This window comes from Balaenoptera borealis (genome assembly GCF_965194805.1).
Source record: "Balaenoptera borealis genome assembly, chromosome: 16".
NCBI lineage: Eukaryota > Metazoa > Chordata > Mammalia > Artiodactyla > Balaenopteridae > Balaenoptera > Balaenoptera borealis.
Window position 1 is genome coordinate 11,408,331 of NC_138872.1, and position 22,503 is coordinate 11,430,833.

At 48.8% G+C, this 22,503-nt stretch overlaps 2 long non-coding RNA genes across 2 annotated transcripts in view; one reads left to right on the forward strand and one right to left on the reverse strand.

The window, feature by feature from the left end:
• The window catches only part of LOC309613789, a 60,767-nt gene that overhangs the window by 29,383 nt on the left and 8,881 nt on the right, over nucleotides 1–22,503 (forward strand). The gene's annotated exons all lie outside the window — the stretch shown is intronic.
• LOC309613788 overlaps nucleotides 12,133–22,503 on the reverse strand; it is a 176,581-nt gene continuing 166,210 nt past the window's right edge. Inside the window, exon 3 of the long non-coding RNA XR_014235877.1 lies at nucleotides 12,133–19,114. This is a non-coding gene — a long non-coding RNA (uncharacterized lncRNA). The remainder of the gene's footprint in view (nucleotides 19,115–22,503) is intronic.

The window sequence follows — 22,503 nt, forward strand, 5'->3', positions numbered from 1 at the left end:
GAAACAACAGAGAAGGAATGAGGATGGGGAGGGAATTGGAAGTGAAGACCCTGAATTCAAATATGGTATGTTGGATGTGAGGTTCCTATGAGCCTTCCAAGTGGAGATGGTGAGTGGGTGGTTGGATATAGGGGTCTGGCTGCAGAGGGGCTCCCTGGCCAATTGTAGCTGTGGTCATCCCATGCATGGACTCCCAGGCCAGAGCTCGCCAAATGCTGGCTTCGGGGGCACATACTGTATCTCAGGAACTACGCTCATGGTAGACATGGTACTTTCCCACTCACGTCTTCTCAGCTAGCAGGGTCCAGTTTTGTTGGATGTACATCTACCCAGGTGCTCAGGGACAGTTGCCCTCCTCAGAGTGAGTTATTATGGGTCTAAACCAATGATGGTCATTCTCACTTCCCTTTTCAGTGACTGGTTTGAAATTGGGCATGTGATGCAATCTTGGTCAATGGGAAGTCTTCAGGGGGCTTCTGGGAACATCTGTCTCCCTCATAAAAGGGGACACATGGAAGAAGATGCCTTTCCTCTTCTTTACTTGATGTTATCATGTCTGTGTGTGATGCCTGGCGCTGCAGCAGCCATCTTGAAACCATGAGGAAAATCATCAATAAATTGCTGAGAATGGCAGAGCAGGAAGATGGAAAGGATGTGAGTTTTTATTTACATCTTCATGCCTTCAAATTAAACAACCATTATTAGATGAAATTATGAACTCCCCTTCCATTGTTTTGCCATCTTCATTTACCTTCTAGTCCTTGTGGCTGAACACACTCTAAGAAAGTGCTACATATGTATTGTTTTATTTAATCTTCTCAATTTTCCTCTGAGGTTGGTATTACTATTATAGCCATTTTATAAGTGAAGAAACAGGTTCAGGGCAGGTAAGTGACTTTCCCAAGGTCACAAAGATAGTAAGTTATAGAGCTGGGATTTGAGCAAGCCTGGTGTGATTCAAGAGTGCAACTGGGCTAAAAGCCACAGTCTCCATTTAAAAGTCTTTCTCTTAACACATTTTTAGTAGGAAACCATAGCCCTGTTCTTATTTTTCCCTGGAAAACTGTTATTACGGTTGGTGGGAAATTTAGAGTGGGCTGCGTTTCTTTGCACACAGTTAATGTCTTTGATTATATGTTTCTGGCTTCTTCATTCTGAGAAAGGCTTCCATTGGTTGTACAATATAATCAAATCATTTCTTATGTAAACAGCCATCTGGCACAGAGTCAGCGACAGTTCCATCAGCGGGAAGGTGAAAATGAAACTGTGTTCCCAGCTCCGGAAAGCAATCTGCTGTTCAGCAGGAAAAGATCAAGGGTTAATGACATGGAGTTGGGCAAAGGCTGCCACTGTGGCTCTGAGCATTATCAGGAGGCGGGAACAAAGAACGGTTGTTAAATGGGTTTGTTAGAAAAGTTATTTCCTAATGTAATTCATGAAACGCTTGTCAGAACATTAAGCACATCCTTCGAAAGCACAAGAGAACTTAAAAAAAAAAAAAGAATGTAGACAGAAAGAAAAGAGGCTTCTGAAGTCAATTATGGAACTCTTAGAAAGGGTTAATATCCTTAATATACAGAGTTTCTGCAAAACAATAGGAAAAGGAAAACACCTTATTATAAAATTGACTATTCACAAGTGAAGAATTACAAAAGACAGGTATATGTGTAAAGCAAGATCCACCCTGCCAGTAGTCAAGGAAATGCAAATAAAAGCGCCAATGATTTATCATTTTCCACCTATCAGATTGGCATAGAATAGCAATGCATACCACAATGGTCAATGGGTAGGGATTTTAAAGCATCGCAGAAATCTAACTTTGGGGCACTTATCCTAAGGATGTAATAAGCCAAGCATTCTCTAGGGACAAGGGTGTTCACTGCAGCATTGTTTATCATAGTGAAAGATTGGGGAAAAACCCAGAAATGCCAAACTACAAAGGATTCATTAAGTAAACAATAAAATACTGTATTAAAATTAAATTGTATTAAATAAATATTGAAAATTGTATTAAATACTAATATAAAATGGCAATATAGAGAGATGCCACGACATATTGTAGAGAAAAAATTTTTCACATGCATGATCTAACTTGTACTAAGTTGTATGTGCACATGCACGAATATTAAAGAGTGTATGCTAAAGGATGTTTACCAAAATGGTGGCAGTGTTTATTTCTAGATGGTAAAATTTTCAGTAGTAATTTTTCCTTTCATTTAAGTCAGTTTCTCAACCTTGGCACTACTGACATTTTGGGCCAGATAATTTTTTGTTTCCGGGGACTGTCCTGGGCATTGCAGGATGTTTTAGCACCATCCCTGGCCTCTACCCACCAGATGCCAGTAGCACCCCTGACCCCCCGAGTCATAACAACCAAAAATGTATCCGGACACTGTTGCATGTCTCCTGGGGTACAAAACCGCAGTCGTTTGAGAAGCACTGTTTTAAATACTTTTCTGCGTTATTTAAATATTTTAACAACAAGCATGTATTGTTATCATAATCAGAAAAAAAGAAACACATTAAAAAATATTTAGTAAGGTCATTTGCAGCTTTGTGAATTGGCCGGGGGTTCAGTCAATGGAATTCAATCAGAGAGCAGAAAAATCTGTTATCTTCTTGCCTTTGATACAGGGTTCTGGTGAAATATCTAGACATTTGGCAGTGTTTTCCCTGGATTGGTCTTTGCTCAAAGAACAACTTTTTTCCTCCAGATTTTAATATAATTAAGTTCCGGAATGGATGTTTTGACTCTCTTGCCACTTCACTCTTCTCTTGGTGACTGCTCCAATTTTGGGGGCTACCACACTTCTCTATTATAGCCCTCCTTTTGAGGGGAGCTGACTGTCCTCCTGACTCCAATCCCAAGCTAATTTTCGAAATCTCACCCTCTGGTCATGGCTACTGGCTCAAGGACAGACATGTAACCACTTTGGTCCATTGAGTCTCTAGAGGTAACTCAACACTGTGGGCTTCTGGAAAAGATGCATTCCAAGTACTCTTAGAAGCCACTCAAAAGGAGACCTTCTGCGTCTGAATAGATTGAGGCCCGGAATTGCTGTACCCATTTTAACACCACGAAGAAAACCAGCTAGAGGAAAATATCAGCGCACAGAAGTGGCAGAACCAGTTGAAACACAGAGGAAAAGATTGGAGTCCTGATCAAACCAAGCCTGAAGCTCACACTTCTGCTAGGCTTTTTGTTTATGGAAACCAATAAATCCCTTTACAGTTAATCTCTCCTAAGTTTCTATTACCTACAGCCCCAAACTAACTGATACAACCCCCTTTGATGACAGAAATCCCTCCCAAACTCCACTTCCACGTCATGTCAGCAAATATGTGTTAGACACGTACTGGATGCCAGGTCCAATGCCCGATCCTGGAAAAGCAAAGATGACAAAATCCCTTCCCTGACAAACGTGCAGCCTGGTTGGGTGGGGAGGGGGATGGAGAAAGAACAACAAATAGGCAATGTGATCTGTGCTGTGATGACAGGGACACAGGGACACAGTCCAGGCGTGGGGTGGGGAGAGGAAATCCTGACTGAGCCAGTCTTGAAGGGAGAGTGGGAGAGGGAACAGGATGTTTGGACAGGGGGAGCAGCATGTTTGCCAGCCTGGAGTTTGAGAGATTACTGTGGGCTCAGGGCAGGGAACCACCTGAAGAAAGGGAAGAACTGTTGGGGGAGGGGAGGCATGACCCCAGGGCACCCCATGTAAAGGGGGGCCCAGGTAGCGGCAGGGTCCCCAGAGAGAGCCCTGCAGCTTTGGGGCCTGGACCTTTGCCTCCCCCAGCCCTTGGTGCAATCCAGCTGTTGGCAGAGAAGGTAGGGGACTGGGGAGGGGGCACTTGTCAGAGCCCAACTTTTCCATTCCAAGACTGGAAAAACTAAGGTATCAGTACAGATGACACTTTATGACAGATGTTCTTTCAACCACATTCATTCCATACAAGTTCTAGTATGTCGGAGGGCAACAATCAACCTGGGCCATGGCCCGGTCAGAGACAGATAATCAGCTAATGATTCTAAAAAATATAAACTGTTGTCAACCATGCTCTGGAATCCTCTGTTGTGGTGTCTGACATTTCAAGGAAGTCAGAGAAGCCTTCCTGAAGGAGGTAGCACTTGAGCTGAGAGCTGAAGAGTAATAACAAGTTAGTTCCCTTGGCAAAGCCAAGGAAGAAGGGGTTTGGGGAGGAGGAAATAGCTTGTGGAAAGGCCCTGTGGCAGGAAGGCATGTGTGAGGATGAAGGGCTGATACGAACAAGTCCTTTCCTTTACACTGTGCTTTTTATGAGTCCTGGCAGCAAGCGTGTGTTGTTATCATGCAGTAAGGTAGGTCTTGTTATTACCATTTTATAGATGAGGAAACAGGCATAGACAAGCAAAGTGACCTTTCCAAGGACACACAGCCAGGAAGCAGTGGAAATGGGAATTGAACTCATGTACTTAATCCTACTCAGCAGTTCTCAAAGTGTGGTCCAAGGATCCTTGGGGGTCCCCAAGACCCTTTCACAGGGTTCACAAGATTATTTGCCTTTTTCACTCTCATTCTCATAGGAGTGTAAAGAGTGTGAAAAGCTCATCATAGGTATTTAGATTCCACAGTGCAACTATACTTTAAGGAACGACCACTGCCAAGTTTTGGTGTAGCATTAAAGAATATTCACAATATTACAATATCCCCTCCTTTCCAAAGACGTGCCTCTGTAAAGCTGCGATTGTTTTTTTTTTGGATACTTCAACCAAAACAAAAAATCACAACAGATGGAATGCAGAAGCAGATATGAGATCCAGATGTCTTCTATTACACTAGCCGTTTGAGAGAGCTGCAAAAATGTAAACAGTGCCACTAATGCCACTTTTCTCAGTACATTTTTTTGTTTTGAAATCTATAGCTACTTATTATAAAAACATGTTAATTATATTAACATGTACTGGAATTATTATTATTAAGTGAATAAAATAAATATTTTATAAACTTCTTAGTTTTCATTTCTAATATGAGTATTGATTGATATAATCCACATAAACAAAAGCTCCTTGGGCTTTTCAATAATTTTTAAAAATTGTTTTAAAATCCTGAGACCAAATGTTTGGGAATGCTGCCTTCGCTGATAATTCTTTCCTCTTCTCCTCCACCCCCCAGCCCCTCACCCTGATCCCTGGTTTTCTCCCTGTCTCCCCTGTTCCCCTCCCCCATGGAGGGCAGCCCTGGGCCAGTCTGTGTTCAGTGCCTCTGGGAAGGGGTGGGACACCAAATACTGGGATCCCAGGAGGTTTCCTAGCCTTGGAGTTTCAAAACCAAGGGGAGCAGGAAGAACTCATATTTGTGAAAAAGCATCTTATAGAGAGCAAGTCACCCCTTCCAGAACCAGGGGCAGGGTTCCGGGGTGGGGATAGAGAGAGGAGTGGTAGGGGTGGCCCCCTGCCTGGGGTTGAGCCCAAAGAAGCCAGACCTCAGGTAGGAATGGCTTCTCCAGGATTCTGGAAAGGCATCTTTCATCCAGTCCTTGGGAGTGGCCAGGAAACAGCCAAAGGACCCCAGGACACGGGCGTTGGGGAACAGACAGGCACAGCACCATATGGCCTCACTGGTGAGAAGCAGCCCATTCCAGACCCATGTCCCAGCTCTCACTCTTGTCCCCAACACCTCGGCCTCACTACCGGCTGGGAACCCAGAATGGGGAAGTGGCCTGGGGAGAGGTGGGAATCAACCATCAGCTGGCTTCCACCAGCCTGCCAGAATGATGGCACAAGATGGAAATTAAGTTCAGCTACAAAAAACCAAAATCCATACAGCTCCAGTTTGTGAACTGGGACTCATACCCACTGCATATAAAAGCCCTGCTTATGTGGGATGTGCCTTCCTAGTCAGGCCTCTTTCTTTGGGCATCAGAGAGGTGGAGTCACTTGCTCAAGGCTACACAGCAGAAAGGGGCAGTGGGATTTGCACTCAGGCCTGGCTCCAGTCCCCACGCCCTTGACCACCAAGCTATGCTGCTAAGGGAGACTGTTCATTCCCAAGGCCTGGGCAGCCCCTGCCAGAGAGTGGGGCTCAGAGTCTGAGGCTGGGCCTGGGCTTACAGCCCCTGGGATTGGAGGTTTGGACCCCAAGGGCCCTCAGCGGGGCAGAGGGCTGGTCGTCAGTGCAGGGCATGAGGGGCGGGGCCGGGTCCTCTCGCGCAGGCCTTGCCCCAGGTGCCCCTCTGCCTGCTGAGTACCCGGGAGGGGCGGGTGAGGCTCGCAAGACAGGTTCTTCAAGGTTCTCTGCCTGAGCTGGTGGCTTCTTGCACCCTCATGCTCTTCCTGGAGAGGAGGATGCATAGATGCTCCGGGAAGAGGCCCGGAGAGGCCAAGAAATTGGCCAGGAGTCACACAGCGGGGTGTGGGAGAGCCACGGCCACACCTGAGAGAGCCTGGAGGGGAAGCAGAGGCCTGGGGGGCAGAGGTGGGTCCCTGCACCAGCCGCCCCCCGTGGAGGGCTCTGGAGGGGATGCAGGGACGAGGTGCCAGATGGGTCCCTGACCTCAGCTACTTGGTCATTGTCCTTGACACTCCCTCCCTCACCCCCCCATATCCAAACCATCAAAACTGTCAGTTTTATGCCCTAAACATCTCTCAAATCAGACCATGTCTCCTCACCTCCACGACGACCCCCCGGCCAGGCCACCATCCTCTCCCACCTAAATTGCGGCAGTCACTTCCTCTCTGCTCTCCCTGCTTCCACCCTTGCCTGCTGACGGTCTCCTCTCCGTGTGCAGCCAGAGGGACCCTGACAGAACCCGAGTCATATCCTGTCCTTCCTCTGCCTACAACCTGCCATGGCTCTCAACTCTCTCAAGAAAAATACAAACTCCTGCCGTGGCCACAGGCTCCTGTCTTATCACCACTGTCCACCACCACTGCCCCTCCAACCTGTGGCCCCACGCAGATGAAACAATTTGCCATTTCTTAATACCCCACGCTTTGTCCAGAATCATGTCTGATTCTTTTCAGTATCTCTGCCACCTTCACATTATGTGGACTTGTTTGCTGAGTGATTAAACAACTGTCAGGATGACTGAGGACAGAGAGGCAGAGAAGGGGTGAGGTAGCGTGACATGTGGACTGAACCCCTACTGCATGAACAGACAGACACTGTGCCTGTCCTCGTGGAGCAGATGTCCTGGTGCGGTTGGGGGCTGGGTTGGACAAGCTACCTGACAATTACAAGATGGTATCATCAGGTCACTGACGGTGGATTGTGGCAGCACCTAGAAGACTCCTGATCCCACCTGGGGCTGGGAAGGCTGCTCATGGGTGGCATCAAAAAGGACCTGAAGGAGGCTTCCCTGGTGGCGCAGCGGTTGAGAATCTGCCTGCCAATGCAGGGGACACGGGTTCGAGCCCTGGTCTGGGAAGATCCCACATACCGCGGAGCAACTGGGCCCGTGAGCCACAACTACTGAGCCTGCGTGTCTGGAGCCTGTGCTCCACAACAAGAGGCCGCGATAGTGAGAGGCCCACGCATCGCCAAGAAGAGTGGCCCCCGCTCGCCGCAACTAGAGAAAGCCCTCGCACAGAAACGAAGACCCAACACAGCCAAAAATAAATAAAAATTTAAAAAAAAAAGGGACCTGAAGTACAGAGAGGAATGAAAGGATGAGGGCAGAGGGCTGGGAGTGAGTGTTCCTAAAAGAAAGAAGGGCATGAACAAACGCCGAGAGCCCAGTGGTTCCCACCCAGGGTGACTTTGCTCTCCCTGGGGAATTTGGCAGCGTCTGGAGATATTTTTTGGTTGTCCCAACTGGAGAGGCGTATGTGGCAGAGACCAGGAGTGCTGCTAAACACCCTACAGCGCACACCACCCCCCCCCAACCAAGAATGTTCCCACCCGAGGTTGAGGCCAACCCTCGGGGGAACTAGAAGTTGAGTCTGGCTGGAGCAACGATGCAAGAAAAGCTCAGTAAGAGGGAGAATGGAAAAAGGTTCAGGCAGCAGCGGCCTCATCCGGGGATGTGCATTCAGAGACTGTGGGGAACAGGGGCCAACCCAAGAGAGCATTTAGGCAGGGGAGGACCTTGCTCAGATTCAGGGTTCAGAAAGCCACCCCTGGCCAGCGTGGACTGGACTCTAGGGGTCCCAGGGTGGCATGTGGGAAGGACGGGCTGCACTGCCGTAGATTCTAACAAGATGCCTCTGACTGCGCGTGGAGAACGGATCATAGGGGCGAGGGCAGAAGCAGGGAGGCCGGGGGGGAGACTGCTGCAGTGGTCCAGGTGAGCAGTGGGGAGGGCTGGGCCCAGGTGGAGGCAGGGAGATGCAGTAAGTTATTTAGGAGGTGTGGTGCCAGGGTTGATGAGGGATGAGAGGCAGAGTGATGGGGAGCTGCTCAGAAGCTTCTAGCTTGGTAACGCACCCGGACACGAGTCCCCCTGGGTGTTTCTTTTCACATCATGGCTCCTGAGGGCTGAGAAGAGGGTGTTGCTGGGAAAAGTCCCAAGTTCCAAAGCCATTTCTCAGAAGCATGAGTTTCTTCTGTCTGATGAGCCCGGGTTCAAATTTGGGTGGGTCCTCCGGTGCCAGAGCCTCAGGGCCCTCATCAGCCAAGTGGGCATAACAGAGGCTTCCTCAGAAGGTTGCTGTGACTTTTAAAATAAGATAATACGTGAACAGTCCATGGCACAGAGTTACAGCGTTCAATAATTGCCTGTTAACATTCTTATCGCTAGAGTAGTAGTAGTAGTATTTGGGCACAGAAAATAATTCACTTTAGTTCCCCTCTCCAGCCAGAAGGGCTGGTTTTGGTTTCAAATCACCTGCGGACATCAGAGCCGACGCAGGCCCACAAATAAGAACCCAGGGTGAAGCTCCCAGGAGGATTAGCCACAGGGATGTTCCTGTCACAATCGACAGTTTGTGAAAAATTGTGGTTTGTGGGGCGCTGGAGTGGAAAGGAGAGGGTTTCGGGGGTTAAGGAGCTGAACACTGACCCCGCTCCCTCATTCAGATGCTGTGGGGCCTTGAGCAAGTTCCCGAGCCTCTTGGAGCCTCAGTCTTCCCATCCATCAAATGGGAACTTTCTAACTTCCTGCACAGGTTGCTGGGAGGTGAAATTGCACCCTCTCTGTTCTGCTCTTGAGACACAAGAGTGACAACCTTCTGGGGACAGCATCTTGGCCCCTTTGAGAGCTGAGGGTTACTTGGTGCCAGGCACTTGCCACTATTGTCTCATAGCCTGTAACAATGACCCTCAGTTGTCCTCCCCACTGCAGAAGAAGATGCAGAAGCTTGGCCTCACAGCACTGAGAACATGCCAGGTTTGGCGCCCTCCCAGCCAAGGTGTCCCTTCAGTCTTTAAAGACAATCACTGGGCCCCATCATCCCAAGCCAGGAACTGGGTCCAGATGGCGGCAAATCCATGGGCATCTGTTACACGATCAAGCGACAGGGAGAAACGCTGTCTGTAATTAAACAAAGGAACTGGGACAGCAGGGGGATGGGGAGGCTGCCCCTCCAGCAGCCTGGAAGATTCTGGCTGGCGTGTGGGCCATGAAGCCTGCAGAGGTCCTGGCCCCTGGGCACCGCCTCCATACATTCCCCGGCCCCACCTCTGCCAGCTGCCTGCCTTGGGTCTGGCCCTTCCTCTCTTTGTGCCTTGGCTTCCCAGCCGGCAGCAAGAACAGGACTTGACCAGTTCTGTCCTGTCAGTGCCCACCCCAGGGCCTTTGCACCGCGGTTCTCCCTGCCTGGAGGGTGTTTCCCACACCTAGATCTTCCTGGGAAGGCCCCTTCTCCTCCTTCAGGACACAGGTCAGATGCTTCTTCTTCCTAGACCCCTCTCGTACCACCCGGTCACTGTCCCATCACCTTGTTCTATTTTTTCCATAGCACTCACCATCCAAAATCATCCTGTTTACCTCTGTGTTGACTCATCTGTTGCCCATCCCCACACTGGAATGTCATCAGCTCCCAGGAGACAGGGAGTCTGTCGAATTCAATGCTGTGTCCACAGTGCCTAGCTCAGTGTCCAGCACACAGTAGGTGCTCTATAAGTTAAATAAACAAAGGCCCCTGGGTCATTTTGTTCCCTTTTATCTCACTCTCCTTGTTCCACAGCTGGGGAGCCATTATACAGATGAGAAAAACTGAGGCAGGCGAAAGGGGACACACCTTGTCAGGGACAGTCTCCACAAATAAAGCACCTACTACATAACAGCCACTGAGCCTTAGCTCATAATCCACAGTTCTGGGGCTCTAAGGGCAGGCTGCATGGGTTCAAATCTCAGCTCTGCCACTCTGGCTGGGTGGGCTTCGATGAATGACTGTGCTTCTCTGTGCCTTAGTTTCCTCATCTATAAACATTAGATGGTTATACTTAACTTTCAGGGTTATCACTGAGAGGGTCAGATGAGTTAATACATAAAAAGTGTTGACGTACCAATAAATGTCAGATATAGTGTTCCATAAGATATTTGTTGAATTAAGGTGGTGTGATAATGGCCCCATTTCACAGATGGGAAAACTGAGGCACAGGGAGGTGAAACTAATTAAGCAATGGAACTGGGTATCACGTCCCTGTCTATCCAACTCTAAAGGCCACCTTCAGGCAAAGGAGGTAGTGCTGGGGGAAAACCTAGGTCTCAAGACTCCCAGGTGGTGGAAAACCAATGACTAGAGTCTGGGGCCTCTCCCCAGGGGGAGGCAGGCACTGGAGATGACTCCATCACGGCGCCCTTGGGGCATGGCTGTGCCTGGCCAGCCCCCACTTCCTGATGAGAAGCCCCTCTCCACCATTCTCAGTCCATGGGGTTTGAGTGGAGTTGACCTCATCCATGGCCTGAAGGATGGTCACATAAGCCTGGTCACAGAGCCTGGCCATGGCCACAGGGTTTGGTTCAGAGATGGCCACACAACCTCACCTAAATGAGAACTGGTCCTGGGACTTTTACAGGAATAGTTGAGAAAGAGCACTCACTTTTTCTGGGTTACTGGCCTGATAAGGTAACAGTAGTAGTAGTAGTAGTAGCAGTGATAGTAGCAGTAGTAATAAAATAATAACCAATATTATAGAGCATTGGGTATATTAAGTGCTGTTTAGTGCTTCACAAACATCAGTTCATCTTCCAGAGAGACATGGAAACTGATGATAGCATTCAAGCACCTGGATGCAGCTACTTCTGAAGCAAGGTCGCCCCTGAAGTTTTTTTACATGACCCAATAAATTCTCTTTTGCTTAGACCAGTTGGAGTCGGGTTTCTGTCCCTGACTAATCCACCTGCCTTCCGGACATTATCTAAGCTTCTATCTCTCTATCATTACTGTAGCTGCAACGGCATGCCTGTTAACTGTTTTACGCCTGTCTCTGACTCACAGGTTTCCACTGTAGATCTTGGTCCCTCCTGCCCATACAGAGGCCGCAGGTCTGCCCCCTTTCCCACGTGCCCCAAGCAGGAGACTGGGTGTGTGGGTGATACACACATCCTTGTTCCAGGAAGGAGCTCTGTAGGGTTTGCTTGGCCCCAAAACAGACCTCATTATTAGTGTAATGACTGTTAATAAATAGTTCTCGCTCCCGCGCCAGGCCAGCTGCTTTGCACGCATGGTGATCTCATCCAGCCTTCCTGACATCCCTGTAAGGCAGGCATCGTCATCCCCATTTTAAAGATGAGGAAAATGAGGGTCCGAGAAGCAAGGCCTGACTCACACAGCTCCTGAGCCGCAGAGCCCACACTCCCAGCTCCATGTCCCTTCCAGGACATGAGGCTCACTGCCCCGGGTGTTAGAACTCAAGGTCGACTTGGTTTATAATACATGTGTTGAGTCTATATGTATGGAAAATGCATATATGTAGGTGTTATATAGGTTTGGAATCTGTATCTGTGTAGAATGTGGGTGTGTAATATGTGTAGACTCTACACATGTGTACAGTATATATGTAGAACTATGTGAATGTGGAATATGTGTATATGTGTAGACTCTATATGTTTGTAGAATACATGTATGTGTGTATATAATGTATGAAAGGGTCTATATGCATGTAGAATATATGTGTAATAATATACGTGTAAAATATGTATGCGGAATATATGTATGTGTGTATACATGTATAAAATCTATATGTATGTAGAACATATGAATATATGTATATAATATATGGAAAGGGTCTATATGTATGTAGAATATATGTGTGTATATAATATATGTATAAAATCTATATGAATGTAGAATATATGTATATGTGTAGATATGTGTAAAATCTACGTGTATGTAGAATATATAAATATGTGTATATAATACAGGTGTGAAATCTATATGTATGTAGTGTATATATATATACGTGTGTAGAATCTATAAGCATGGAGAGTGTGAGAGTGTGTGCGTGCATGTGTGCTTGAAATTTCCTTGGTTCGCCTGTCCTGTGTCTCTGGGCAGCAGGTAGGTTGTGCAGTGAAAGAAAACAGTGACCACCTCTTCCCAGCTCTATCTGTACTATCCTGGGCCACTGTCACCTCCCCTCTGGACCACAGCAGTCGCCCCCTCCCTGGCTTCCCTGCTTCTGCCCCTTCTCCCACCCCACAGTCCATTCTCTGGCCTTGGGCCAGAGGCGTGCTGTTAGAACCTAGATCGGATCAGGCTCCCACCTCAGAGTAAAACCAAAGTCCTCACCAGAGCCCACAAGGCCCTGCCTGGTCTGGCCCCTTTGTGACGTCCTTGACCTCACCAATCTCCCTCCTTCAGCCCCAGCCACAGTGGCCTCGATCACACCAGGTTTACTCTTGCCGCAGGGCCTTTGCACTTGCAGTTCCTCTACCTCAAATACGACTTCTTTCAAGTTTCAGCCGACATGCTACCTCCTCAGAGAAGCCTTCCCTGACTACCCCATCTAAAACACCACCCTGATTCTCTCCAGCTTCTCACCCTGCTTTGAGGTCCTGAAGATTCTCCCTGTGTGGCATTCTGAGCTGGGTATATGGCTTATCTCTCATTGCCTGTCTCTCCCACTAGACCTGTGCCTCCACACACCTCACTGAGCATACTAAGTACTCAGCCTGTGGTCCATGAGTGAAGGAATACTAGCCAGTCACAAACCCAGCCAGCATTCAGGTCACCCTTCGCCTGGTCGAACCTCTTCTTGGGCCACACAAGATTTTCACATCTGGTGTCTCCCCACCGCTGTCTTCTCTCCACCACCCCCTCCTTGACCTTGAGGACCTCTGTCTGGCCCCCAGAAAAGGCTCAAACTTCCTCCTGGGGGCTCTCGGGGTCCTTCCTAACTCCACGGCCTGACTGTGGAGGGGTTTCATCCCTCCAGATCCACGGGGTCGGAGAGCAATAGCTCAGCAGGCCTCCCAGCCCAACCTCCTCTTCTAGGATCACTGCCATCTTTCTTGTGCTCACAAGGCTTCTCTTTTCACTTTACCCACAGGGGTGAGGCAGGGAGGAGGAAGGGAGCAGGAAGGCAGCCCCCGCCCCGCCACGCGCATGCATCGGATTCCAGAAACTTCACAGATATACACAGTGCAAGACGCTGGGCTTGGTCTGCCGGACTCTGGAGCTAGTCTGAGCCCCGGGCTCAGCCAACTCTATTTCCTTCTCGTTTGGGGCTAGAGGTTAACAAACAGAACTTTTCTCTGCTTGCATTTAATTGTTTATTTTTAAAAGGAGCAAAAAGGGAAGTGTCCGGAGCAACCCCTACTCCAGGGCGGTTCTCTACGGCCGCAGAGCCCCAGGGGGAAATTCTGTCCTCTGGGGCAGTCCCACTCGCTCTGCGGGAACCCTGTGTTCCAGGTACTGAATATCCGGGTAGCTGAGGATGACCTCCTCAACCAGGCAGCGGAAGAGTGTGGCCTGCGGTTGACTCTGACCAGCCCGAGGAGCTCTGTTAGGCAAACGCTTTTAAATTTTAACAGCTTTATTAAGATGTAATTCACACACCATACAATTCACCCACTTAAAGTGTACAATTCAATGGTTCTGAGTACATTCACAGAGTGGCACAACCATCGCCGCGATCCGTTCTTCCCCCCCAAATACCCCGGACCTATTAGCAGTCACTTCCCATTTCCCCTGCCCCCAACCCCTGGCAACTACGGATCCACTTTCTGTTTTATAGATTTGCCTATTCTGGACATTTAATATAAATGGAATCACACAGTATATGGCCTTTTGTGTCCGACTTCTTTCACTTAGCATAAGGTTTTCAAGGTTCATCCACATTGTAGTGTGAATCAGCACTTCAGTCCTTCTTCTTGCTAAGTAGTATTCCAGCGTATGGCCAAACCACATTCTTTGATCTATTTCTCAGTTGATGGACATTTGGGTCGTTTCCACTTTTTGGCTACTATGAAGAATGTTGTCATGGACATTCACATGCAAGTTTTTGTGTGGACACAGGTTTCCAGTTCTCTTGGGGATATACCCAGGAGTGGAATTCCTGGGTCACATGGTAACTCTGTGTTTAACCTTTCGGGGAAGCGCCAGACTGTTTCCCAAGGTGGCTGCACCGTTTTTACAATCCCTCCCGCAGAATAGGAGGGTTCCAACTGCTCTACATCCTTGCCAACACTTGCTACCATCCGTCTTTATAATCATAGCCATCCTAGAAGGTGTGCGGGTGCTAGGCCAATGCTTTCTCTTAATTAGTCAGAAACATTTAAAATAGAGAGAGTTGATATAAAGATCTGGACTTCTGACTTGTCTTGAGGACAATGGCTTTCTGGCATGACTGGGATGTGTTCACCATAGAAGCTGACTCACGGTTGTCCCTCCAGGTCACCACAGTCCTCACCCAGCCACCTCCCTTGTTGGAAGGACTGTGGCTCCTCTGCCATTTAGGTCTGTAATGCTCGTCTGAGTCCAGCTGAGATTTGCAAACACGATGAACCTTCATCATGCAGCCTTTCTGGAATCATCTTCCCTCAAGCCAACTAGGAGGTGAACTGCAAATGAGTTTTAACTCGTAGTATCCCGCACTGATGCGTTGTATCAGCATGACGGTCCTGGAAGGATCCACTGTCCCTATTTCCAGATGAGGAAGCTGAGGCTTCCAGAGGAGAGGGACGTGACCTACCCTGAGTCACATGCTGGTGAGGCCCAGGGCTGGGGTCTGGGGTCTGACCGGGGTCTCCTGTGATATCACAAGGTGTTCCAAGGTCCTTTGGTCTTTCTCCTCACATCCTAACATCCTAACTCTGCAGGGGGAGACTCCAGGTCAAGATCTCTTTCTTGAAAGCATTATATTCGAGCAGAAAAGCCTAGAAAGGCCAGTCTTCCCATCGCAGAGTTTCATACAGTCCTGATCTGTGCAGGCAGCCTTGAGCTCACGTGTTCAAATCCTCAACTGACTGACTGACTGTATTCGCTGGACCCCTGGGCTCCAGAGGGCGGGAACCTGACCTGTCTGTCCACTACCATGCCCCCTGTGAAAAGCATCAGCCGATACACGGTATCTACCATGGAGATATCTGATTGATGAATGAATAAACCGATGATACATTTTTAAATAGAAATTCCAATTTTTTTCTTCCTAACTTTTTCTTCTGCAAAGGTGCTTTGTTAAACGTCTAACGAAACATGGTTGAAGTTCCATACCAGAGTGCTTGGATTCACACCGTGGCTCCTTCACCTATTAGCACGTTACTCAACCTCTCTGGGCCTCGTTTTCCTCACTTAGGAAATAGGGATAAGCACGGTATCTACCCCAAAGTTAGTCCATGTAACTGCTCGGGACACTGTTAGAATCGGTAGCTATAATCATTATCATCATCATCATCACCATCATCATTTCTGTTTCCATCCGTGAAATGGGCCAGGGGCTCCCAGGACCAGGGTGAATGGAGGTGCTATCTTGGGATGACTCAGATTCCGGGCTGCAACGTGAAGGGTTCACAGGAAGGGACACAGTGTCCCCTGAGAAATAACAAGGAACCAACGGGTTGATGAGTATGAGGGGAAGTGAATAAATGGTGGTTAGCACAAGCTGGAAGATGCATGCTTGCCTGAGTTGCTTAATCCATCCGGTGACAGGGATGTTCTCTGATTCCCTGGGAGGGGCCAGGTACGGGTCCTGGGGCCAGGAAGGTGCTCAGGGCACAGTGTGGAGGTGTTGGGGGGTCTGGCCGGCGAGGCAGGAGGCCCCAGGCCTGAATGCTGGAGGTGTTGGAGAGCGTGGGAGGATCCCCACAACTTCTGGCTGTGGAGACCCCAAGCAGAGGTGATGCTGCGGGGTCTTCGGAGGGAGGAGTGAAGGCTGCCTTGGCGCCAGGGCGTTCCTCAACCTCTCACCTTCTTGAGACCCCTCTCCTTTCACTTCTAAGAAGAAAAACACTTTCCTCTCAAGATGGGGACGGTGGTAGCTGCGCTACACCTCGAGAGATTCTCAGGGGCTCACACTTCTCCTTGAAGTTTCTTTATGTACTTTGGTTGAATCCTTTCTTTCTACCCCAGTCTCACCTCTTGAGGCTGCCAGTCTCGTTCTGCACCTGCCATCCACATCGGGTCAGCCCAAGTTCCTTCATCCCTCACTCCAAGTAATAATAACAATGGCAAGAATAGTGATAGCCCCCATTTTCTGAGCACTTACCATGTGCCTGTTACTTTACCAGAAATAACTCATTTCATCCATCCTTATAACACCCTGTGTAATAGGTGGCCCCATTACTACCCCAGTTCACAGATGGGGAAACCGAGGCCCAGAGAGGCAGAGTGTGAACTCCATGGAGGAACTGGCAGGTGGTCTCTTGGAAGTCCTCCTGCCTGAGCCCTGAGTACATCTCCAGGCCACAGAATATGTCTGGCAGCCAGATGAGGACCCGGGCATCTGATATCTCTGGCAATAAGAGCGAGTCCCTCTGTGTTATTTAGGAGGCAGGCGGAAAATGTCAAGAGTAAGTTAGAAGCAACAACTTATCTATGGGATATGGCACATTGATCCAGTGCTCTTGGCCATGAGGAATAAAAATTCTATCTAAAGAGGCTTTGAAAACAAGGAAATTATTATCTCGTAGATAGGAAGTTTGGAAGTGATGGGGAATCAGAGATTGGTTAATTTAGCAGTTTAATAATACCAACAAGGACCCAGGTCCTGGGACTTGGGTTTTGCCCTCCAACTGGCTCTCCTCATTGCCTCAAGAGGGCTGCAGACTTCATGACCTCTCCCCAGCAACGCTAGAGAGAAAAGAGCCTGCTCCTTTTTTCCCTCTAAGAACTTTCATATATAATTTTTTAAATGTTGGTATCATTGGGAACTCCACATAATGTTGTTTTATAAATGCCTTTTTAAAAAATTGTAGTGAGAGCATTTAACACGAGGTCTATCCTTTTAACAAATTTTTAAGTGTACCACACGATACTGTTAAGACACCCTGTTGTAGAGCAGATCCCGAGAACTTAATTCATCTTACACAACTGAATCTCTATACCCATTGAATAGCAACTCCTCGTTTCCCCCTCCCTCCAGACCGCGGTCAACCACCATTCTACTCTCTGCTTCTATGAGTTTCACTACTTTAAATACTTGATACAAGTGGAATCATACAGAACTTGTCCTTCTGTGACTAGCTTATTTCACTTAGCATAACAATCCAGCAATCCCACTTCTGGGTATTTATCCAAAAGAATTGAAGTGAGGATCTCAGAGGTGTCTGCACTCCCTCATTCTCTGCGGCATCATTCACAATAGCCAAGATGTGAAAACAACCTAAGTGTCCATTGACAGATGAACGGATAAAGAAAATGCGGTATATACATACCATGGAATATTATTAAACCTTAAAAAGGAAGGGAATCCTGTATTATGCTAAGTGAAATGAGCCTCTGTCTCTTTTTGAAGAGCTAGGCAACCTTTCCCAGAATCTCCCAGTGGATTTCCCAGCATGTATCATTGACCAGAATTGAGTCCCATGCCCTTCCCTGAGTCCATGAGATGGGGGGGGGGGTACCTGGGCAAGATGAGCAAAATGGGTCTGTTAGGAAGGAGGAAGTGGGAGGAGTGGCTGAAATGAGGACTAGCTCATTACAGGTACCAGCATGTCTACCTTGTGCTATCTGAACTCTCGGAACTGCCTCCGTTTCTGTGCTTTTTTGACCTCGTACTGCCCCTTCCTCATAAATTCCGTAAGCTCACCATGTTCCTCCAATAAATTCCCTTCCTGCTTAACTTAGCCAGATCTGACCCTCACTGAGACACTTGAATTTCATAAATGATCATGGGCACTGTTATCACCACATTGTCATTGCTGGTATTTATTCAGCGCTTGCTACGTGTGAAGTCCTATGCAAAGCTCTTTGCTTCCACCAGGGGTTCTCAATCAGGGGTGATTTGCCCTGCACAGGACATTTGGCAATGTCTGAAGACATTTGTGGTTGTCACAACTCAGGGTAGGGAGTACCACTTGCATCTAGTGGGTAGAGAAGTAAGGGACGCTCCTAAACTATCCTGCAATGCATAGGATGGCCCCAGCAGCAAAGAATGAGCTGGCCCCAAATGCCAGTAGTAAGAAGGCTAAGAAACCCTCTCCTAACCAATTCTGGAGGGAGGACTCCTGATTACGGCACTTCAGAGAGAAGTCCGGTCCAGAATGCCCATCATGCCCAGGCTGAATACCCTTGCCTTACACTACTAAGTAGAGAATGCCTGAGAAGCATTGCTGTGTGCCAAGGACCATGCTGAGAAGCTGTAAGGCCAGAGGTCCAGCCTTAGCCCTCAGAAGCTGGAGCCCATTTTACTTCTTTAGGTTATTCTGTTTGCCTGCTGCCTGGTTCCAAAAGTTGCTTGAGGCAGCTAGAGCCTGGGATCATTATCCAGAAGAGAGAAAAGAGACAAACGCCATATCAGCTCCATGGATAAATATTCAAAGCAGTACTTCAATGAGGGAATTTCACTTGGGGTCTTGAAGGGATAGGCAAGAGATGGCAAGAGATTTATTCAGAAGAAAGCTCACGTATTTCTCAGGAATTTTTATAGCTGCAAGCAATGGAAATCCAACCCAAAATTCATTTTAAAAGAGAGAATGAGATAATAGGACATTATAACATTACAAACACATACCTTGATATGTCCCTTTAGGGACTGGTGTGGTGATGGCAGGCTTGAGATTGGCTTCTTTGTCCAGGGAGATAGCTGAGCTGCGGAAACAGGGAAGAATTAGAGACAGTTCTGCATGTGGCTCCTTCTTCCCCTAACCATCTCCTTACATATTTTATTCATTTACTGACTCAACAAATATTTATGGAGTATTATCTGTGCCCCAGAAACTATGTTAGATGGTGAGAGAATATCAATGAACAATTCAGAAAACGTCCCTCATGGTACTTACAATTCTGTGGCTGGGTGGGCAAGGGATAGACATATCAAGATGTAAAATAATTTCAGTTAGTGATAAATACTTGGAAGAAAAATAAAGATGGATAAAGAAGGAGTCAGAGAACAACTCAAGAGAAGTGGCTGAGGGAAAAAAGTGAGGGTCAGGGTTAAGCTAGGTGGTTAGGGAAGATTACTTTGAGGAGGCAGTACCTGATGCTTGAACAGATACTCTGGGGGAAAAGGAAGAAGCATAAAGGGGAGAGTGAGAATGCTTTTGGAACAGAAGAGGGTGACATTGCATTGGAGAGGTAGAGAGCAGTGGCAGTGATTTACAAAAGAAACACAGAGAAGAGCTTGGATTCTCAAATATGTGCAGATGTGTTTTGATCTCAGTGTTTTTTTCTAACTCATAACAAATAAAGTCTGATAAATTAAAAAAAAAAAGAGAGAGAATGAGAAAGAAAAACATATTGACTTATATAACTGAGAAGTTCAGGGCTATGTTAGCTTCAGATACAGCTGGATCCAGGAGCACTCATGATGTTTTTAGGACTCAGGCTGTCCCCAACTCTCTGCTCTGCCTTGCCCTGTGTTGGCTGTATTTTCAGGCAGTCTTTACTGTCATGGTGGCACAGTGGCCACGGCTACTCCAGGCTGAGATCTCTCTTACTAGCTCAGCCACCTCAAGGCAACAACATCTCTCTTTTGCTCCATAGAACTGAGTTCTCTTGGCTTTGACTGGATCATGTGCCCATCCCTGAACCAATCAACGTAGCCAGGGGTCTGGGAAGTTTTGATTGGTCAGGCCTGGGCCATGAGTCTACCCCTGGGGATGCGGCCAGCTCACATGATGGGGTGGTGCACACCAGGGGGAAAATCAGAGTGTATTCTCCAGAAGAAGGGGGAACGGGCACTGAGTGGGCCCATACCACTGGGAATGCAGTATCCTCAACAGTTCACCCACCGAATCTGACAAGGACCTGCTTTGAGCCTGGCATCAAGCCCAGAAATAAATCTGGCACTTTTCTGCCCACTGGGAGGAGGGAAAGATATAAATAAGTGTAATTCAAAGCACTGTGTGATATGTTCTGGGAGAAAGAAACAAACAAAAGGCTACAGACATTAGAGGCAAGGCGTTTACACTCATCCCTGTGGTGAGAAAGGGCACTCAGCTGGCAGGAACAGCTTAGGTAAGGCTGAGGATGTGGGAAGGGACGGGGTGTGTTTGAGGAACCAGGGGTCATCCGCTGGTTGGCCATGTGAGGGACGAGGCTGCAGAAGTCAGGGTAGATGGTGCAGGCCTGGGATAACCCAGCTGAGGCTTTTGGACTTTATCCAGAGGGTAGCGGGGAGCCATTGATGGTTCTAGAGCAGAGCAGAGACAGGATCTAGAGTTGTGCTTTCTGAAGATGAACAGGTGTGGAAGAGGAAGGGCTGGAGCACGGAAAGGCTGGAGGAAAATTGGATGGCTGTCGCAATTGTCCTGGGGCAGGTACTGGGCATTGGAACCAGGACAAAGGCCTTGGGGAGGTGGCAGGCCGTGGCTTTCCTTATTCATCTGCCCACAGAACACCTCAACTCAGCGCACCCTAAACTGACTGCAGCATCTGCTCCCACATCCCTATTACAGAAAGTGGTCCCACCAGCCTCCCAGTTACTTGGACCAGAAACCCTGGAGCTGTCCTGGACTCCTCTCTGTCCTCTGTGAGCCCCACAGCCCCCAGCAGGCAACGCTGTTGGCTCCAGTTTTCAAAATACACCCTGAATGCCACTTCTCACCACCTCTGTGCCCATCACCCTGGGTCAGGTTGCGCCTCCTGGCCCCCATCCTCACCCTCACTCTCCCCCTCCCCACCACCCCACTGTATTCTCCTTATAGCAGCCAGAGGGATCCTTTAAAAAGACAAAGCCCCTTTTGTAACATGAACTCAAAAGGCACTTCCTGCACTGTCCCGCTCAGAGCCCTCCCGTGGGACTTCATCACATTAGAAGGAAATCCAAAATTCCCTGGCCTGGAGTCCCTGCACCATCTGACCCCATGACCCCTTTGCCCTCCCCTCCCCCACTCTCCCCTTGCTCACTCTGCACCAGCCACACTGCTCTCCTCCCTATTCTGCAAACAGGCCAAGATATTCTCTACTCTAGGCCCTTTCATTGTCCCCCAGGGATGGGGCACATATGAGGGTGCTTAATAAATGTGTGTGTGTGGTAGGGGGTGAATGGAGGACAGAGAGCCGGAGGCCTGAACCCTGACGGTGGTGTGAGGAGAGGGTTGGGGCCCGCGGGCAGACACCAAGGTATCCGGTTAGGCTGAGCAGCGCCCCAGCTGGTCCCCGAGGAAGGGACCGTGAACACCCCGGCCAGCTCCACACCCCACTTCTGCTGATCAGCCCCGGCGCCCGCCGCATGCCCCAGGCCAGGGCTGGGAGTCAGGAGAAAGGAGGAAGGAAGGGAGAGGACAGAGGAGCCCTGTTCTTTGACCGGCCCGGTCCCCCCCTCCAGCTCCCGGCCCTCCTCGAGATGCGGGGACACAGGGTGCAGGGGAGCCGGAGCTGATGACCAGGTGGCAGGGGGCTGGACACAATGACCTTGCGAAGTCACCTCGCCACCCAATTGGTCTCTGAGGTCTCCTGTCATTCTTTCTTAGAAAGACTGAAAGATCATGAAGCCATCTCCTCGACAAGCACGTGGACTTGAGCAATATTTGCCCAGCGGCTCATTGGGCCATGAGCGCCATCGGTGGGACATTTTTAGCAGAGCTGCCAACTGGACTTTCCCCACCCCACCCCGAACCAAAGGGTTCTGCTTGATGTTACCGACAGGGGGACAGGGATCCTGGGAAATGGGGTGGGTGGGACCCCAATATTTGGCAATGTCCTGAGGCCTCGGAGACCATTAAAGCTGATGCATACGCCAGGTGAGGAACTGAGTCACTGATTCCTCACGGGGGCAGGAAACCACCAGCGCACAGTGCCTGCCGGAGCCAACCTGTCCTTGAACCAGGGAGACTAAAGACAGGAGATGTTGGGCCCAGTGAGGGCTCAGCAGATCCAGATGTGCAGGACAAAGGGCAGAAAAGGGAATGGGACCCCAATGCCTGGGTGGGCTGCCCGGGCTTCTGTGCTTCCAAACGCTCATCTCCAAGCCCATTCCCAAGTTAATGATAACAGTCGACAACTCATGTTCCTAGTCCAGTATTTTATACCCATTA